Genomic DNA, 21,695 nt, shown 5'->3' with positions numbered 1-21,695 from the left:
GCGGCTCTCTCTTTAATTTTTTTTTCACCAGCTTGACAGTTTTTCAAACATATTCACTGTCAGCCCTAACAACCTGTCAACAAATGCCATTATGTGAAAATTGCCAAGACTCGCTTGAGGACTGTGAAAAGTGACAGACATGCCACACGGATAAGTTTCTCAAAAACCCAGGGCTGAAACTTTTGAAAGACACTCTGGCCCTTCCAAGGAAAAAATGAACAATCAGATCTCCAGGAAAAAAAAAAAAAACATACACTTGTCATATCAGATATCTGTTTCTTTCCCGGGCAAATTAAGGTGTATGTGAAAGAATAAAACATACAGAGGACAATAGCTGCCGAGATCCGAGGCTGTGCCGAGTCTCCACCGTTACTTGTGAATCCAAGAAGGGAACAGAAAACCATCTTTTTTTTTTTTTCCCCATTGGAGAATTCAAGGGGAGGCATCTTCCATTTTTTAGATTGAATGTTTCTGGGGATAGAAGGAAGAAATCATAGTTTAAATAAAACAAAGTAAAGCTAACCACAAGCCTAGACATAAAAATGGGAACTTATCTTAACTTTGGGACGGGACGTTTTTTGGTGGGAAAATCTGGGGAGGATATGAGGTAGGACAAATAGTCTTGCACTGGAACCAGGAGACCCGGATTTGGTTCCAGCTCTGCCATGTGAGCCTTATCTGGCCCGGAGCCCTGTAATTCAGCTCCTCCTGCCTCTGGTTCCTTATCTGAGCACCAGGGAAGTTAGCAATCACCCCAAGTATGCTGGTGGGTGAACAGGTCTGTGCTCAAAAATTCAGTGGAAATCTGAGATTCAGAATGAGTTGGCAGGAGAATGCTCCTGTCCCCAAGGGCATGGTTTTAGGTGGCATTTGACTTTGCATTTGCAACTGAGCTTCCTGTTTACCCAAATTTAACTTGAAGAAAATATTTTGTGTTGTGGGTGACATTTCAAACCAAAGGCATCCCCTCACCAAGAACAGCAGTGTGGGGTGGGAGGGAGGTGACGGAGGTGAGAGAGGGGGCAGAGCGGGCCACAGGAACACAGTCTCCTGTTTCTTTGCTCGCTCCCTGGGCTGGGTTGCTGGATTATGCTGCTGGTTGTCTGGTTTCTTCTCTTTAGTCTACACTCTGGGGCTTACCGTCTGACTCCTTAGAGGTGAAGAATCCACCCCTAAAGAGGAATTCACGCAGGAGTCTTGCTTGACACAGTTTCCCTCTTGAACAATCTCTTCTCCCGCCTCCCCGAACTTCTCCACTAGGCTGACTTTTGGGCTCCCACCTTCGTCTCTTCATCCTCCAACTCTAGCAAGAACCCTGCTAAGTGGGTTTAAGCAGAACTCCCCGTTCCCAGCACCTGATCATCCTGCAGATTTAACCGGGTTTCCTTCCCTGACTATCCGCAGGTGACAGCCCGTCACCTGTCCTGTCTTCAGCAGGTCTGTCAGGTGGGTGAGCCAGCAGAGCCCTCCCCCTTCCTACCTCCTGGCTCCTTCCCTTACACCTTTCCAGGGCTGTAAGTCCTCCTGCCCAAGCGCTCTCCAGAGGTGAGCCTGGCCTGTCTCCCCACAGCAAGGCCTTGTTGCCGTGGCTCCTACGTCTGCAGCATTGGCCACACGTGGCCTGTTTACTGTTCTTTAATGAGTGTCATGAACAGCTTTTCTGCAGATCCACAAAAGGAAAAGGAAATACTTCCCACAGCATCCCACAAGGCAACAGAGGGTTTGCCTCCAAGTCTTGGGAGTTTTGTCCTAAGAGCATAGGAAGGGGGTGTTCCAACAGAATTAGGGTGAGACATCCCAGGGACCCAGCCTAAGAATGGAGTGTGAGGGGGTGGGCCTTTCAGGGCTGGGTATAACTGTGTCTTTTCCCAGATTTCCTTGCATGTTGATTTTTTTTTTAATGATACTGAGATTATATTCAAGGGCACTCTGACACTGAGCTACACCCCAGTCCATTGTTATTATTATCATTATTATTGATTTTGAGACAGGGTGCCTCTAAGTTGCCTAGGCCGGCCTCACACTGCAATCCTCCTGCCTTAGCCTCCAGAGTCACTGGGAGGACAGTTGGTGCACCACCTGCACAGCACCAGAGAATTGATTTTAGAGCCACCTCCTTGTTTTCATGTATATCCGAAACTGTTGTAACTAAGTTATCTTTTGAAAGAGTTGGAGCTTGCTTTCTCCCTTGTGTTTGCTATTGGGACCCCCTGTGTTGATGCTGGTTGACTGTGGTTCAGAGGAAAGTCCTCAGAAGCTATCCATCCAGCTGGGGATTTTGAGTGCTGACTGGAAGTACTCACCGATGGCCCTCAACACCCTATATGACATCCCAAAGAACAAGAGCCTTTTGCACTGACTGGGGGTAAAATTCAAGTCCTTAGGTTCATGAGCCCCTTCTTTCCTGAAAGCACTATGTGGCTTGTGCTCAGTGTGGGGTTGTAGAGCTGGCATGGGGTTAAAGGGGAAGGGGATGCTGTGGGTGCGTGGATTCAGCCTGCATAGAGACCTTTAAAGATCTTGACCTTGCGGGACTGTATCAGATTGGCAAATGCTATGCCACTTAACATAGCTAAACTGTGCTGAGAGTCTGTTTACTGAGAGATGAAGACGGTGCATGTTTCAGAGCTTTTGGGAGACGGCCAGAGACTGTGTGTAAACACTGTGGGTGGAGTCAGAGAGAGGTGGTTGTGAATGTGTGGTTTTGGTGATGCTAATGTTCTTGGAGGCCATATGACTTAAAAAAAAAAGTTAGGGTCTAAGACATCCTCTGTTCTTCCAAAGTAATGAAGTTGCTATTCATTGTGATGATGGTGCTGATAATGAAAATACAAATTATACAAACCTAATTATAATTAACTAACTTACAGAGCACTTACTTTGTTCTTACTATATGGACGCTATCGCTTAGTTTCCTGATAAAATTTTTCATTGTTGCATTCATTGAGAACTATTCTCATGTCTTTTCTGCAGATGAGCAAACTGAAGTCTAAGTGGCATTAATGATTTTCTAAAGGTCACCCAGCTACGAAGTGGAAGAGCCAGTCCCACTTTGGTCCTACTCTAGGACTAGACACCATCTCTCGAAGGTAGTGTCAGTATCACGAAGTCCAGTGCTCAGGTTCCTGGGCTCCTTTATGCAGTTTTACGTGGAGTTTTTCCAATTTAAACTCCCCCTGTTCTTCTCTTCACCACCGTGCCCTTGGGAGCAGAGGCTTCACCTTGATTTGGCTGCAACTCCCATTAACTCTAATGGGCATGCGGCACGTCTCTCCCAGCATGCTGAGATGAGATTATTTCCCATCCAATTGTTTTAATGTTGTGGGCGTTGAGTCTACAGACATTTAACCTTTGGTTTCATTATAAGGCTCAGAGCAGACAGGGTGTGGGGAGAAGATAAACCAGGACACAGATGCCAGGAAAAGATGCATTAGAGAGGTTTCAGTAGAGCAGTGTATGGAGGAATCGAAAAACAATTACAAGTACATTTGAGAAGTGAATGGGCCCTTTTGTTTTAACTTTGAATGTTAGGTGAATATTACCAGAATGCAGAATGGAAGATGCTAGAAGGATGGGCTTCTGAGAGAATAGCCGTGTTCATTCTTTAGTCTTTAAAAAATGTAACAGAGTTTCTGGTTTTGTAGAGTACATCAGGGTTTGGTATGCATAGTTCCCCTTTTATCATTTCCCGATCCTCATGATAGTCTCGACTAGTTTGAAGGTTCAAGATCCTGGTGTTCTGGATGCCTTAGTCTGAGCCCCACTTTTAAGTCTGTGACCTAGAGGAAGGTACTCGATTTCTCTGATGATAATAATAACAAAAACATTTTTCATGAGATTGTATATGATCTTACCCCGTGAAGGGCTTGGAACTTATTAGGTGCTGTTCTAATACAATTATTTTTTTCTCTCTGCATTCTTCTTTAAATAGGTGAGCAAGCAAAGGCCCAGCTGGGAGGGCTCAGAGCGGAAACTTGAACCACTTGGGGTTACACATGGCAGGGAGAGAACAAGAGGATGGGGGCTCCTGACCCCCTTAGTCCCCGACCCACCACTGTAGTGCTGAAGCAGGAGAGAGTCAAAGTCTGGAATCCCCAGGCCAAGTCCACTGGGCCTCATGAGGGCAGTTGGGGAAGAAGTCCTAAGGTAAAGTGTGGAGGAGGGAGGTAAACAGTTGGGCAATGTCAGGCCAGCTGGGGAGCCACAGGGTGATGAAGGAGTCAGCCAAGGGGAAAAGACCCACGAGGATCCTAGAACCTGGTGGGATCTGAAGCCCAAGAGGAGTCTGTAGAACACGACAGAGGACTGGAGAACTCATGGCCAACGTGAGACAGAGCCATGGTTTGGGGAGGGGCGTGAGTCACAAAGGGGGGTGTTTAACACCTACAGCATGGGCACCATTGTGTCAGAACGGACATTGGTGCGGTCACAGAAGACACCTGGAATGAGTCTCATGTTTTGAGGTAACTGAACACCAGCTAGGACCAGGTCTGTTCCCATGGACACTTGACTCCTGCTGCTCCATCCCTTCCATGAATTAAATTGCACGAGCAAAAAATCTATTATTTAAAGCTATTAAAAAACCCAATTATCAACAAGGCCATAGTGAATATCTTTATACCTTTGTGCTCATGAGTGTATTCTCTCTGGAATAAAATTTAAGTGATATAATTAGTGAATCAAAAAATGGTGGACATTAAATGGAGCAAGGTAACCTTTAGGAAAGCTGTACCAATGTCTAGTGGCACCAGCGTATCTAACTACCTGTGTCCTTAGACCCTCACCACTACAAGGCTTTGTCAATCCGTGAAGACTTTGTCAGCATCAAAGGTGGAATATGTGTCTCATTGTTGCTTTAAGTAGAAAGCCAGGTGGTTAGAAGGGTGGAGAAACTCCCCGAGTCTTTTTCTGGGCTCCATTTTTACTAGTCATGGAGGGACTAAGTAGTTGGAGAAATGTGATCTTCTGAATCCACTGCCAATGACTCCAGAAACCAGCCCCAACCCGCTCTTCCCTGGGTCAGGCTGTGCATTTATTTCTAAGAACATTTCTGTGCACAGCTCTGGTGGCCTCGCTCCCTCTCAGCCCATATTCTAGCCACTCTTCGGTTTTGGTAGCCTTGCCCCTTCTGCTCCCTCTGGGAATCATGTGTCCCTAAGTCCCAAAGCCTAGCTGGTTGGCTTTCTGGGTTCTTGACACACCCTAACTCCTTTGCTCTTTCTCTAAACCAGATCTTTGGTAAACCATCCCTCTCCAGGATCATGGAACTAGTCTCCAGGATCACGGAACGGGTCTCCCAGTCCCTCCATTTCCGCAAATAGCTGCTGTCACTCATCCTTCCCCAGCTTTGCTTCTGGACTAATCTCTGACTTGGGTGAGCTCCCCTACAGTGTGGTACGTTTTCTAGTGGTCAGACATGTCCTTAGACCTCGAGTCATCCTTAGTGGGACTCATCAATCTCAATCCAAAGAGGCCATTTAGGTTCTCCGTCACCACCTGTGCTCATGAGCTTGGCTTTTGCATTAATTAGGATGTAAGTACATTGTGAGTAGGAGTAACACACTATGCAGATACCACACTTATTATGTGAATGTATGTATGTGTACATTTCTAAAAACACTCAGTGTTTCAGGGCCACCATGAAACTCTACTTAGATTTTGACACATACATCGTGCTTAATAAATATCACTACTCTTGAGTTTGAAAATTTCAAAACTGGGAGTAAAGGAAAGATACAAAGGGAGCTTTTAGGACAAGGGAGGGAGGTTCAAAAAAAATCAGCTCTCTATAGCTCTGGGGTGGGACGTAAAGTCAGAGCACACTTGCTCTTTCTCATTCACGGCGCGGGTCTGCTCAGGGGGCACACAGCTTTCCTCCTGCATCGAGGGGTGAGTGCACTGGGGTAGATCTAATTGTGGTTTGGGCTGGGTATTTATCACTGTCTGGTAGTTGTTTATCAGGCTTAATTTGGAACTGGCAGCCTATAGAGGGATCACGGTAATTCCTTTAAAACCTTCAGAGTTGGCATCTGAACCTGTTAGAAAAAGTTTATCCTGTGTTCAGGTGGATGCACGAATGTTCTTGTTAATGATTTGGCGAGGGAGGGCTAGTTTCTGGGTCACAGATTAACTTTGTCAGGCAGAGATTAGACTCTTTCCCATGTGCATCTCATCGTCCCTCTTTTCTCAGCACAGAGAAGTTCGTGGTGGAGACCATTATGACCTCTACTATTTGAAACTTCTGTTCCTGAGCCACAAAGCTGAGATGGATGTTCTCTGGTCCTATTGAGCTTGGAAAACATTTGCTCTGGTGTCAAGATGATCCTGCTACTTGCTGATTTCAAAACATTCAGTGCTGTTCCACTGCCCACAGAGGCAGAATCATCATCAACAAGCATCACAGTGCTCAGTTAGATGCCCACAGCCTCTAGATCCTCCTCTGTGCATTTCTCCCACTTCTGCTCCATTGTTTTAGGGGTCTGTTCTAAGAGTGCCTGGGATTTGTTTTAATCAGGTGTGGCAAGTCACAAATAGGTGGTGGTACCCATCATGGAGGAAGAAGGCCTTAATACTCAGGCCCTCTGAACCAGGAGCCATGTCCACCATCCAGGGGCCACGTGAGGAAGCACTAGGGTTCAGTGGAAAATGCCTGAAATATGAAGGAATGGGTGGGTCCAGCAGGCTCCGTGGGCTGTCTTGAATAACATCAGCAGGCTCTGGGGAGCAGGCTGCCCCCTCAGTTTCCACTTTCCCCCCCGTATCCCCCTCCAGACATCACTGCAGAAAAATCAGAAAGAAAAATGGAGCCATAAACCCCATTTCCAGGTGAACTTCTCCCGGGGCCGGGGGTGGTGGTGGTAGGGAAGCACACTCAGTGCAGTCTCCTGCTGCTTTCCTCAGAGCCAGAGCAGAGTGACTCCTGCCATTTGAGGTGACAACAGTGGCAGCCAGAGACCTGACTCCCAGCCCAACCCTGGGTGGTTGTGAGCAGGCCACTTGACCTCTGGGAGCCTCCTCAAGAGGAGTCGGTGTCTACACACTCTGATAACCAGCCCAGCTCACGTGTTTGTTCTTACTCGATTCTGCTCCACTCTGGGTTGAACGGAGCAGAGAAAGAGAACATTTTTGGTGTCCAATCCTTGGAACTTGTCTGATATTTTATTGGTGGCTTAAATTCTGCTTGTACCCAGTACTTATCCCCAGGTCCCTTCTTCCATGGAGGTACCTGAGCAACTTAAAAACATTTTGCATTTCAATCATTTTATTTTGTCCTAAATCATGCTAATTTTTGCTTATAATTATTAAAGTTTATCCTGTTCCTATTGGATAATTTTCCCTAAGGATCTAAAACTTCCCCCAATTTAACCCTTCCTTCCAATTTAAAAATAAGATTTCTTGATTTTAGATTCTTTTTCAACTTGAGATCATTAAATTTGAGAGCATTATCAAATTTCCTTGATAGAAAATTATAAAAATTATCAATGAGAATATTGCTAAATTCCCTTCTTCAGATCATTAATGAATGTATGGAATTGAATGGATCCTGGCTTTAACTGTTTAGCTCATGCCAGGCCATGGTGGGCAATGAATCAGAGAGGAGGCTGGAGGACAATGTGTGGATGTGAGGCTGACTTGTGAGGAGGGGTAACCTTAGGAGTGGATCAACGAGAGACATGTAAAAAGATCAGTGAAAAGTCAGCCACCCTTCCCCTCATGTCCACTGCAGAGGAGCCCACCCTGGAACCTTCAGACAGTGGATTCCCTGGAACTGCCTGCACACGGGGCTGGTTTATGTGAACACCTTCAAGTTATCTGTAGCTACTGTTCTTAGGGAAAAGGGCAGCTTCTTCCTTTCATGATGGATAAGACTCCTGTGCTTGTCCACACAGAAAGGGACAGAATGACTTTTAAAAATAAGAGTGATCATGTGGAGAGCCTCATGAGAACATTTTCCTCAATGGATATTTACTGAGACAGAGGCATAGGCAAAGGTATGCTGGGCTCTGGGGGGTCCCCTGGGGAACCACCACCTGGGCTTGGCCTCTGGGTGCTTATGGTTTGTGGAAGGTGGAGAGAGCTGGATGATGCGGGATCATGGCGTGGAGGTCAGCCCCCTGGTCTCAGCTAAGGGGATGCAGACTTGAGTTCTTGAGATCTCGCGGAGGGCTCCTTTCTAGAACCTTCCTTTCTCTGTGCCCTCTTTGTGTTTTAGAGGGCTCAGAAATCAGGAGGGGAATCCCTGCTTTCCCCAAGTGGGGGCTGAGTTAATGCCTGTTAAAAGGCTGAGTGGATGAATCAATGGGAAGCATCCTGGACTTGCTCTTTGTGCTACGGTGGCGTTCCAGCCCTTTGATCTCTTCCAGTTAGCTCATAACTGATAACGTGCAGAAGGCTGAAGTCTCAAGCAGACACTCACTGGTCACTGGCTTTCTCTGTCCTTTGGTCTCCACTCCCTTGGTAACCTTCGTGCTTCCTCTAGACTGGGACAGATGGCAGCAAAGTGCGTAGTACCTGGGGCTCAGCCTGTGAGGCTCGCTCATTATCCCAAAGGAGATGGACAGCGTGACTCCAGGATTCTCCCAGCAACTCAGGACCAGTGTCTGACTCCCCAGCCATCCCAGGGAAGGGAGCCATGCTGGGAAGAGCGAAAGGTGGGAATGAAGATAAACTGGAACAGAGTCTAATTTTTTTCTATCTTTTTATTGAAAAGTAGGAATCCGTGATGTAGAGATTGTCATTATGCAATGCTGCCTAAAGCTGCTGTGGACACGCCACTGAGAACTGGTCCTTGGACTCTTGCATTCCATAGAATACCTGACCCTGTGCCAAGGTAAACAGATGAATGCACGAAACAGGAATTATGCGTTGCCAGGAGTTGAACAGTTCCCAAGGTGTTTGCTTACTGTCATATGCAGGTGTCTTCAAGGACGACCTGCTTTCTCTTCTTGAGATTGATTTTCCTCCAGATCAGATCCAAAGACCACTTGTTGAAGAGTGATGCTTCCCAGTCATGCTGCACGCCTCCTTGATGACGGTTGTGCTCAGTCCTCATGGATAAGGAGACAAAATTAGAGAGAGAGAGTGACTTGCTCGTGGTCACACAGCCAGAATTCAAATCCCACTTTGCTTACTCCTAAATTCTGACCAACTTCACCAGTTACCAAGTATGGTATTATAGTTTGGATCTGTGGTGACCCTCTAAAAGTCACGTGTGAGACAATGCTAGAATGTTCCGAGGTGAAACGATCAGATTATGAGAGTTGTAAACCAAGCAGTGGATTAGTCCACTGATATGGAGTAACTGAGGGGATAACTGAAGGCAGGGAGCGTGTGGCTGCCCGGAGTTAGGTCCCTGGGTTATATATTTTGTCCCTAATGAGTGGATCTCTCTCTCTCTCTCTCTCTCTCTCTCTCTCTCTCTCTCTCCCTCTCTCTCTCTCCCTCTCTCCTTCCTGGTGTCCATGTCCTCAGCTACTTTTCTCTGCCATATTCTTCTGCCATGTTCTGCCTTACCTTGGGCCCAGAGCTATGGAGTCAGCCAATCATGGACTGATCCTCAGAAACTGTGAGCAAAATAAACTTTCCCTGCTTTGCATTGTTTATTTCAGATCTTTTGGTCACAGCATCAAAAAACTCTAACTTATAAAACTTATGGCTACATATTTTGCCTTTTTGTTGACCTTTCTACTCTTCCTTTATTGGCTACCAGCTGACTCTCCTTAGCAATCATCAACATAATGCTTGTAGATTTTGGAACATTTAATATTTCTGAAGCAGGAAAGGACCTGGGTGATAAAGACCCATGACTGTCCCTTTGAAATTGCATTATCCATTCATGACATGACTATTGACTGAGCACCCACGTCATCTCCCCAAAGGGGCCAGCAGCAGGGTGTGCCAACCTAAATGAGGCTAGGTGACCCCATCTCGGGGAGCTTGGATTCTACTGGGGAGGAGATGAGGACCAAGTAAACAGATGAGTGGGCAGAGCAGGCAATTGTGATCATGTGCCAAGGGCTTAACTTGAGCAGGGAACTGAGAAAGAATATCAGCATGACTGATAACTTTGTTAAATGGGGTGGACAGAGAGAAGAGACATTTAAGCCAACACCTAGAGGAGGGCTGACTAGTTACGGCCAAAATGGGGAAATCACTCCAGCCATCAGGAAGAACACTGGAGAGGCCCCGAGGTTAGGACTTCTGTCTTAAGGAGTTTCGTTCCATAACCAAGACCTGACCAGGGAGTCCGGGAAGACAGTCTATGCCGTGTGTCCTGCCTAACAAAGGCTCCCAGGCGTATAGTCTTCTAGTGACCAGCAGGAGCTCTAGAAGGGAAACCCGGTGCCAACTACAAGATTTATGCTCCTAGAGGGGTGGTGATGCTGGCAGAGCCGAGGATGCTGCATGTGTCTGGAACCATGAAAAGCAAGGTCAGCCCCGGAGCCCTGAGGCCTCTCCCCATCTGCCCGGGACAGTGGCAGCCCATGTGAGTCCATCTTGCTGCTGCCCTGCCAGCAGTAAATCACAGCTGCTTATTGCAAAATTCTGGGATTTGCTTCTTGGAAAAAAATAATTTACACTGGCAGGAGTTTGATTGCATTAATTCACAGAAAGAAACACTCAAATGATAAATCCATGGTGGGAGAACTGCCCATATGTTACAGATTGGCTTAACATGGTTGAGGCATTAAATAAAAGAATTCTGGGAAACAAAAACCTTTATCAGCTTTATTAGCATTGAACTCTGTGACTTCCACTGGGACTGACACACTTAATTAAAGATGCTCTGGTCTAATTAGGTTGCACGTCAAATATACAAATACGAGGTTTTAAAAACTCACTGATTGGACTTTGGATTCCCTCTGTTGTGCGTGTTTCCATCCTCTCAATGTGAGAACCTCCTCCAGCGAGATGTGGACTTTGTACACCAGCCCTGCACAGTCTGAAAGGAGCAGGCCTGAAGCCTCTTTGTGATAAACCTCTTTGCATCCCCAGGAAGCTTGTTAAAGATGTTTTTTCTTTCTTTCTCTTTGCAAAAATGAATGCATTTTTGAGAATTTTTCTAGAAATTCATCTTGACCAGAGTCCTCATACAGCATCTTTGGCTTGCTTATTTACATATGGTTTATCATTATTAATCAACTTATCAACATCAGCAGCAGCATCAACATCATCATCATATTTCACTAGGAGTCTGTGACTGTATTGGTTGCTATTTTGCACTAGCTGGTTTCTTATATGCCTCCAAGTCCACCCTTATGACCTAAGTAACTTTGGGACAGTCCTCTTACATCATTTGTGGTAGTTGTCTATGGTTACACAACAAGCTACACTCAAATTTAATGGCTTAAAGCAAACTTTACCAACCTCACAATTACTGTGGGTCAGGATCCGGGCCTGGCTGGGCTGGGCCGTCTCCTCCAGCAGCCAGCTGCTGAGAGCCATGGCCGAGTCTGTATGGCCCCTGGCAATTTGCCAACAGTATTGATTGACAGGCGAGGCATGACTATCCGCCTTGGCTGCTACTTTTGAGTTCTCGTGCTACTTTGGAGTCCTCGTGGGGATTCCCGGGGATTCCCCGAGAGTTCCCATTGGTTGGAAAAGTGCAGGAGGAGGGATTTCCGGAGGAGATATTTCCAGTGGCTGGTTCCTGGACGAGCCGCGTGGCATTCGGGAGGAGTTGCTGGTGGAGTTCAAAAATAAAGTTTGTTCCTGCTTCAGTGGCTCATGATTTGTGCCCAGCCAGACTGCGGCATTTGGCGGCCTGTGCGGGGAACACCTGAAGCTTGGGGGTAAGTGAAATTGCTCGCCCCTAAGGAAAGGCGAGAGAATGGGTGACCATTTTAAAAAACAATGTGTTCTTGTTTTGATTTGTTTTGTTTTTGTTTCAAGCTGCCTATCCCTAGAATTTTCTCAGGCAAACTGGGAAAAATGGTTGGCTCAAGGTTTGAAGTTGTTTGCCCCTGAGGAAGAGATAGAAATAGACCACAAATGCACATGTCAAGAAAATAGGAAAATTGATACAACGATTTTTTGTTCCGTTTTTGTTTCATTCTGTTTCGGTTTTGTTTTGTGTTATCTTATTGGGTTGCGTTATCTTTATAATAGATTAGAAATTAGTAAAAAACAAACTGAAAGAGTGTTAAGTAAATTGTTAGAGGTTCAGACCATGGAGAAAGACATTTTAGATCAAGCAAAAGAGAAGGTCTCTCGAGCTAGTCAGACAGAGGAAGAAAATTTAAAGAAAGAAAGCTTAGAGGAGAAACAGCTATTAGGGAAAAAGCTACAACAGGAGGCTGCTACTAACACCGTTCTATCACCAGAGGGTGTAATTCAACCAACAGCTCCACCTATGGAGACAGCTGAGTGGCCCTCAACCCCCGTAGTTGATAGATGAGATCCTGAGACAGGACCTCAAAGATTAGCATGCCCTGTACTTGAGCAGGCAGGAGGGCAGCGAATTCACCGTGCTTTAGATTTCAAAACAGTGAAGCAGTTAAAGGAGGCTGTAACAACCTATGGTCCTCAAGCACCCTTCACTGTAAGCATGGTCGAATCCATTACCAACTTGGACATGATGCCAGCAGATTGGGCTAGTATGTGTAAATCTGTGCTAAATGGAGGGCAATATTTGTTATGGAAGGTTGCCAATGAGGAATTTTGCATGGAGACGGCTAGGCGAAATGCAGCAGCCGGTTACCCTCAAAGAAATCTAGATATGTTGTTAGTAAAAGGACCTTATGAGGGTCAACGGCAACAAATTGAATATGATCCTGCTATATATGCACAAATTGCTGCAATTGCAGTTAGGGCATGGAAGACTTTACAAGGACATGGAGATTTACAAGGTCAATTATCTAAGGTAATACAGGGAGCTAATGAACCTTACGCTGAATTTGTAGATAGGCTTATTCAAACAGCTACCAGAGTTTTTGGGGATACAGAACAAGCAATGCCATTAATTAAACAATTGGCTTATGAGCAAGCAAATCGTTGGTGCAGAGAGGTCATTAGACCATGGAAACATGGAGATTTAAACACATATATTAAATTATGTAGAGACATTAATGAACAAGGGCAAGTCTTGGCAGCTGCAGTACAACAGGCTTTAGATGCCAGGCCAAAAACATGCTACAATTGTGAACAAACAGGACATTTTAAAAGGAATTGCCCCATAGGAGGAGCGTTTAACAAAGCTAGGTATCAAAGGAGTAGAATACCGGGTATTTGCCCACGATGCCATAGAGGGAGACATTGGGCTAATGAATGCTGTTCTCAAACCACCATAGAGGGTACTCCGTTATCAAAAAATGGACAAGAACCAGGTGTTTACCCACGATATCATGGAGAAAGGCATCGGGCTCCATTGCCAAAAAATGGACAGGGGGGCCCAATGCTCCGGGGCCCACGACCACAAATATATGGGGCACTGGAGGAACCCAGAAACACCATGGAGGACCCCAGCAACCCCATCAGGGTAGTGCCCAGGACACATTATCCATCAGATCTCTCATCAGACGAACCAGAGGGAGCGCAGGGTTGGACATCTGCACCTCCGCCAGAGCAGTACTAACTCCAGAGATGGGAGTTTAAATCATTCCCACAGGAGCAAAAGGACCTCTTCCCCAAGGAACAGTAGGCTTATTGTTAGGACGCAGTTCTTCTACTCTAAAAGGACTTATGATAAGTCCTGGGGTAATTGATCCCGTTTATGAAGGTGAAATAAAAATTATAGCTAGTTCTCCAAAGGGTATATCAGTAATTTCACCAGGAGATAGAATAGCACAGTTATTAATAATACCCAGCCTACATGATAAATTTGCCAGTAGTAGTATAGAAAGAGGTTCCAGGGGATTAGGCTCCACAGGTGTAGATTGGGCTATGCTGTCTTTAAATTTAGATTCTCACCCAATGCTAAAACTAAATATTCAAGGACATGAATTTAATGGGCTACTGGATACAGATGCAGACCTTAGCATTATATCTCGTCAAGAATGGCCAAAACATTGGCCGTTACAATAAGCCACTCAAATGCTTTGAGGCCTAGGAGTGGCAACTAATCCCCATAGAAGTGCAATGGTATTAGATTGGAAGGATCCTGAAGGATGTGAAGGATCTATACAGACATATGTATTGGATCATCTTCCTATAAATTTATGGGGATGAGATGTCCTAGATCAATTAGGATTGACATTAACAAATAACATCAATCCAAATGCGCCCACTATTAGGGCTAGACAAGGTTTCAGGAAAGAAAAAAGATTAGGAGAACAAGGCATAGCAGCACCAATTCAAATAGATCAGGGAATAAGTAGACATGGACTGGGTTTTCAGAAGGGGTCACTGAGGCAATAAAAATTACTTGGAAATCAGAAAGACCAGTATGGGTTCCTCAGTGGCCCCTGACTAAAGAAAAGATACAAGCAGCCCATGACCTGGTCAAACAACAATTAGCAGAGGGACATATACAACTTTCCATATCTCCCTATAATACTCCCATTTTTGTCATTAAAAAGAAATCTGGTAAATGGAGATTATTGCAAGATTTAAGAGCCATTAATAATGAGATGGTTATTATGGGACCTGCTCAATCAGGGATTCCTCAATTGTCTGCTTTGCCAAAAACCTGGTACGTTTTAGCTATAGATATTAAAGATTGTTTTTTTTTCAATTCCAATTCATCCTGAGGATAGTCCACATTTTGCATTTACTATCCCTGCACTGAATCATGAAGGTCCTGATCAGAGATATGAATGGAAAGTACTCCCTCAAGGGATGGCTAACAGCCCAACTATGTGTCAAATTTATGTTAACAAAGCAATCCAGCCACTTAGAAATCAAAATCCTGAACTACAAATATTTCACTATATGGATGATGTATTGTTAGCACACAAAGATAAAAACACATTGCTAGAATGTTATGCCACACTTACAAACTTATTAAAAAATTATAATCTAGAGATAGCAATAGATAAAGTACAATTAAATTTTCCAATTAATTATTTAGGAGTTCTATTATCCTCAACCATGGTCCGTCCACCAAAAATTCAAATATGAGTAGATCAACTCAAATCACTTAACAACTTTCAAAAGTTATTAGGAGACATAAATTGGATAAGGCCTTATCTAGGCATAGCAACAGGAGAGTTGGGACCTTTATTTGATATCCTAAAAGGTCCATCAGATCCAAATTCACCACGCATGTTAACGCCTGAAGCAAGAAAGGCATTAAAAATTATTGAAACATATATGGAAAATATGCATTTGGATAGAATTGATATAACTTTGCCTTTATTATTTATTGTAATACCAACAAAAAATATTCCTACAGGAGTATTTTGGCAAGAAGGTCCATTATTGTGGATACATTTATCTTATTCTCCTAACACTATTCTTACTAGGTATCCTGAGGCTGTAGGACAATTAATACTCAAAGGAATAAAAGCAGCAAAGGGAGTGTTTGCAATTTCTCCCAATAAAATTATTACTCCATATACTATGGATCAAATTGATGAGTTAGCTAATGAGTTAAATACTTGGGCAATAATCATGTACAAATCTAATGTTTCATTTGATAATCACTCACCATCTAATCCTTTGTTGTCTTTTTGGTCTTCACATCCTGTAGTTTTTCCAAAAATGACGAGAAAAACCCCTATCATGAATGCTCCAAATGTATTCACTGATGGGTCTAATAATGGTACAGCAGCAGTAGTTACCCCTGATCAAACTTTTACATTTGTAGTACCCAAACAATCAGCTCAAAAGGTAGAGCTTAATGCAGTATTACAAGCTTTTGTGATGTTTAAAGATTCTGTATTTAATTTATTTTCTGATAGTCAGTATATAGTTAATGCTATAGTATCCCTTGAAGATGCTGGTAGGATTTCTCCTTCCTCTACTGTTTTCTCTTTGTTTTCTGCTATACAAAGTCTAATCTGGGACAGAAAAGATCCATTCTTTATAGGACATATCAGAGCACATACAGGATTGCCTGGAGCCCTTAGTTTGGGCAATGATTTAGCAGATAAAACTACACATGACATACATATTTTCTCTACACTAGAAGAAGCAACACATTTTCATAAAAGGTTCCATGTCAATGCTAATACTTTACAAAAGCGTTTTAAAATAACTAAGGAACAAGCTAGACAAATAATAAAACAATGTCAAAATTGTGTGACCTTTTTACCACAAGTTAATCTTGGAGTCAATCCTAGAGGATTGATACCTAACCATATTTGGCAGATGGATGTCACACACTTGCCAGAATTTGGAAAATTAAAATATTTGCATGTTACAGTTGATACTTCTTCCGGATTTTTGATGGGCTCCCTTCATGCTGGAGAAAAAACTAAAGATGTTATAGCTCATTGCTTACAAAATTTTGCCACTGTGGGCGTTCCAAAACAGTTAAAAACAGATAATGGTCCTGGTTATACTTCTACCTCTTTTAAACAATTTTGCTCATCATTTGGCATTATTCATATAACAGGAATCCCATACAATCCTCAGGGACAAGGCATAGTTGAAAGAGCTCATCAAACTATTAAAATGTACTTATTAAAGCAAAAAGAGGGAATTGGAAAGGGGTATATATCCCCCAAAGATAAACTTAAAATAACCCTTTTTACTCTAAACTTTTAAAATTTGGATTCATCAGGGCTTAGTGCTGCAGAAAGGCATATGTGTCCAAAAAATGTACATAAGCCTAAGGTATTTTTGAAGGATATTCTAACAGGACAATGGAAAGGTCCTGATCCAGTGATTGTCTGGAGTTGGGGTTCTGTTTGTGTGTTTCCACAGGGAGAACAACAGCCGATTTGGATTCCAGAGAGGATAACCAAAGCGATTTCTACAGACCAAAAAGAAGATGATTTGATTCAAATCCATAACAGCTGATATCCAGAGCTCCAGCTTGGCTATTCTTACATCTGCGACAGTGATTAACCAGGATGCTTTTTTCAACATATATTTTATTATTGCTTTTTCCCACATCATAAAGTTCTATTTTATTTTTTGAGCTCATACAGACCTAGGTTAATGTTTTTCTGATCAGTTTTATTTTTTGACAGTGGAGTTTTAAATATTGCAATGGAGATTTAACCTGTGTAAAGCTACAAGGCCTTTACTATTGTCTTATGTATTGTACGTTTGTGTGCACACTTGTGTTTGGTGTTGTATGTCTGTGTGTGCGTATGTCCATATATCATATATGAGGAGCGCTCATGAAAAAATGGATCTGAATTTTTTTTTATTCACGTGATTTTAATGGTTTAATTTAAATTGGGTAAACAGCTGTTGAGGATTGTTTTAATATGTGAACAAATAAGGAGGTTAACAGATCTGTTTGTTTACTTTCACCTTTCCTTTTCATTATATTTAATAATTCTGTTCAGGATAATGTAAATTGTTCAGAAAATTGTTTTCTTAGTACCTGTTGCAATGTTACATAATTTTTTAAAGCATCATTGCCAGAATTCCTATCTTCATCCCAGTGCCGGTGAAGACAAAGATAAAACCAACTACAGCTTCTTCGATAGTTATCACAACAAACTGTATAAACTGATGCATCAATGAATAATAACTCAACAAGTGATGCTCAATTAAGGAGTCGATTTACTTTGGGAGGAAATGGACATATTGATGGATTCCTCTGCTTTGAACTGCTTGCAGAACTTGCCTGGACTATGTATCACTTGTATGCATTGTGAACTATCTGTTGGTGCAGCGAATTGTGGTAGTGCTGGAGTATCTTTGCTGATGGTGTCACCGGTGGTACAATTTTTCAAAGGAGCCCTCAATTGGCTTAGTGTTGTGGCATTTTGCATCCTCCTCCCTTCTACTAAAGGGAGAAGACTTGGTCTAAAATTTGGGGGCCAACAGAGGTGAGGCAAAGAACCTCACCCCCCCACTGGCACAAAGGCCAAATTTGGGGCCAACAGAGGTGAGGCAAAGAACCTCACCCCCCCACTGGTGCAAAGGCCTATCCACAAGTATGGCTGTATGCTGGACCGGTAGTCAGTGACGGGTATGATCCAATTGCAGTGGTACCAACCTAAGACAAGAGGTTGACGCCTAGAGGTCAGCTCATCTGATGACAGGTAAGGACCATATGTTGTATTGGACAACCTAACAGGCATGGTCCCTAAGCCACATTGCTTGTTGTTTAATTAAACAGAAGGGGGGAGATGCTGAGAGCTATGGCCGAGTCTGTATGGCCCCTGGCATTTTGCCAACAGTATTAATTGACAGGCAAGGCATGACTATCCTCCTCGGCTGCTACTTTTGAGTTCTTGCGCTACTTTGGAGTCCTCGTGGGGATTCCCCGAGAGTTCCCATTGGTTGGAAAAGTGCAGGAGGAGGGATTTCCGGAGGAGATATTTCCGGTGGCTGTTTCCTGGACGAGCCGCATGGCATTCGGGAGGAGTTGCTGGTGGAGTTCAAAAATAAAGTTTGTTCCTGCTTCAGTGGCTCGTGATTTGTGCCCAGCCAGACTGCGGCAGCCAGCCAGGCTTGTGGTCTCCTCTGTGGGCTCCACTGGGAGAGGACCCACTTGCAGGTTTTCTGGGGAGAGTCATGGGAGGACTCATTTCCTCATGGGCTGTCCATGGGCACCTCGGCCTCACTGGTTGCTGGCCAGAAGTCTTCCTTAGTTCATTGCCATGTGAGACTCCACAGGAGGCTTGGAGGGAGCCTAGGGGCATCCGGATGGAAGACTTGGTGTTTCTGTAAATTAATCCTGGAAGTGATGACATTGCAGTCAGTCCATCCCATGGGCAAGGAGAAAGGACCACGTGAGTGTGATGTGACTACCAGGAAGCAGGACATGGGTGGCCACCTTCCAGGCTGTCTACAAATCACATGTCTCTGATTCTTAACTGTCAAAGAAACCAGCACCAGGAAGGGACCACTCTGAGCATTGAGCATAAGGGTCCTGACTAGGACACGTTGCATGGTGAGCCTTCAGTTAAGGAGGCCTGTCACCGTGTCCCCTGTCATCCCCTCACTGACACCTTGGGTTAATAGAAATATTCTCATTTCAGAGGGGAAGAAGTGGAAGCTTAGAACAGTAACATACCAGGGTCACGTAGCTGTAGTGGCACAGCTGGAATTTGAAGTCTGGTTCCTGAGCCCTATCCATGTCTCAAAGTGGGGTCCCTGGAACAGCAGGATCAGCAACAACTGGGAACTGCTCCTGGGATGCATCCCCCATCAATGGAATCCGAAGGTGGGGAGAGGCCCTGAAATGTGTGTTTTGACAAACCCTTCAGTGCACCTGGGTCAAGCTTGGGGTTGAGAATCATTAAGCTCTGAGTCTCCTTGCCCTAGTGCCTTCCATCCTGGATGATTAACCCCCATGGTTGGAGAGTTTGAGTGGAGGATTCTGACTTTCCAGTGGGAAATGTTTGGGGATCAAAGTAAGTGACAACTTATAAAAGCCCTTGGGGATCTTTGTACCTTGATCTAAAAAATATCAGGAGAGAAAAGTAAATTAAGAGACTACAAATAGCAATTCATATAGTTTCTGTTAACAGCACCAAAGCAAACCCACTGTTCAACCTTGAGGTGTACTTCTTTGTAGACTCTCAAGTTTTAAAGACACCCTCTTTTCTTTCAAAGACTTTATAACTCTGGTTGGAGATGAAGCTAAAGGGGAGAGAACAAACTGACCCAAGGAGGCATTTGTGGGTTTTCCTTTAAGAAACCTCACATGGTTAACCAAAGCTGACTTCACCTTCTCCTTCCTCAATTGAGAAAGCTTATTAGGGAGGACCATACCCAGGAAGAATAGCCTGGCTGTGTGTGTGTGTGTGTGTGTGAGACAGAGATTCTGTGGGTCATGAGATCTCGCTTTGGTTCTTAGAGTCTTTGGAGTCTGTTTTCTACTTCTCCAATCAGGATGTATGGACATAAGAGCTGAAGGGCTGAGAGCAGGAGGGAAGGAGGCGTTTTAGGATTCCCATCAGGAAGAGGAGGACGCAGAGAGGAGGCATGGGTGGGGTCAATCAGGGCACATGCTGTGGAAGTTCTTATTCTGTCCACAGGGGCATAGACCAAGGGAGCTTAGTGTCATGTGCTACTTGCGGTGGTTACTGGTGTGGTTCATTCATTCAGTGGACAATTTTAGGGGTCGGGGTGCCATGCCAGACATTAGAAATACAGGTGCAAGGGATCAATTATGACTTCTACTAGTGATGTGAAAAATAAACCAGTTTATGTTCCATTAAACTTTAGAAAACACATGCTGGTAGCTAGAAGACCAGTGATTTCAGAGACTCCCATTTCTAAGGGGAGCATACACCCTGGTTTGTTGGGAACATGGTGTCCACTGAGCACCCCTTTATCTCTCAAAACCATCCCATCCTACTCATCGGCAAAGCTGGTTCACAGTAGCGGGCAAGCAGGCATTTTTATGTGCTTGCTCTTTCTTGGCAGCCATAGGATTTTGGAGAGCTTTATTAAGACACCCTGGAAGGGCAGAGGAAATGCCAGGTCTGATCGATTACCAGCGATTTGGTGTTAAATGAGCTGCAACAGCTTCTCGGCACCCCGGGCCTTCATCTTCTCCTGCCTTGTACTGACCCACTTCCTGAGAGTGTGCGTGTGCGTGTGTGTGTGCGTGTGTGTGTGTGTGTGTGTGTGTACACATGCAAGGGTGCAGGACTCTGAAAGACCTGGCAGTCTTGTTTTGTCCTGACTGACTGCGTTGAAAAGGGAAACATGGCCGCATTCCTGATCTCCCGCCCACCTGTCTGAGTGCACTGGTTCCAGCAGAGGCATGAGCTCTGTGTGGCTTTTTAGAGGGACGTTCCTGGTTTCCAGCCTGGCCCAAAGGATTTTCAGATTCATGAACTGTCTAAAGGTGCTCTGGTATCACCAGAAGGAAAAAGTAGACCTCAGATAAAAATCACTCTCTCTTCTTTCTCTACTTTTTGAGCTCACATGTTTACTTTCTTCTTAAAATCTGATGGCTTTGTGACCCTGGGAAATCATCTCACCTCTCTTCCTATCTGCCTGCCTGCCTGCCTGCCATCCATCCATTCTCTACCCATTGATCCATCCATCCATCCATCCATCCACATTACTCAGCCAGTTACTCAACATGTACTTCCAGAGCATCTGTCATGGCCTAAGATAGAGTCCCCCAATTAATGACATACAGCCTAGTAGCAGATACAGTAAATATTTTAGTAAGCTTTTTGACTGCTATGACTAAAAGACCTGACCAGAACAAATTTAAGGGAAGAAAAGTTTATCTGAGGGCTCACAGTTCCAGAGGTCTTAGTCCATAGTCCATAGCAGGCCGGCTCCATTCTTTGGAGCTGGAGGCGAGGCTGAACATCATGGTGGAAGAGTGTGGTGGAGGGAAGTGGCTCATGTGATGATCAGGAAGCAGAGAGATACTCCACTCTCCAGATCAAAATATAAACCCCACAGCCACGGCCCCAGTGAACCACTTCCTCCAGCCACACTCCACCTGCCCCCAGTTACCACTCAGTTAGTCCCAAGAGGTATTAATTCATTGATTAGGTTAAGGTTCTGACCCAATCACTTCTCCTGCAAACCTTCTTGCATTGTCTCACCTGAGCTTTGGGCGGACACCTCCTATCCAAACCATAACAGCAAATAAACAGAAAACCAGGTAGGCTAGTGTAGGGAGAAGGTGCTACTAGTATCCACAGGGTGATTTT

This window comes from Marmota flaviventris, chromosome 18 (genome assembly GCF_047511675.1).
Source record: "Marmota flaviventris isolate mMarFla1 chromosome 18, mMarFla1.hap1, whole genome shotgun sequence".
Classification (NCBI taxonomy): domain Eukaryota; kingdom Metazoa; phylum Chordata; class Mammalia; order Rodentia; family Sciuridae; genus Marmota; species Marmota flaviventris.
This window is presented reverse-complemented; position numbering follows the sequence as displayed.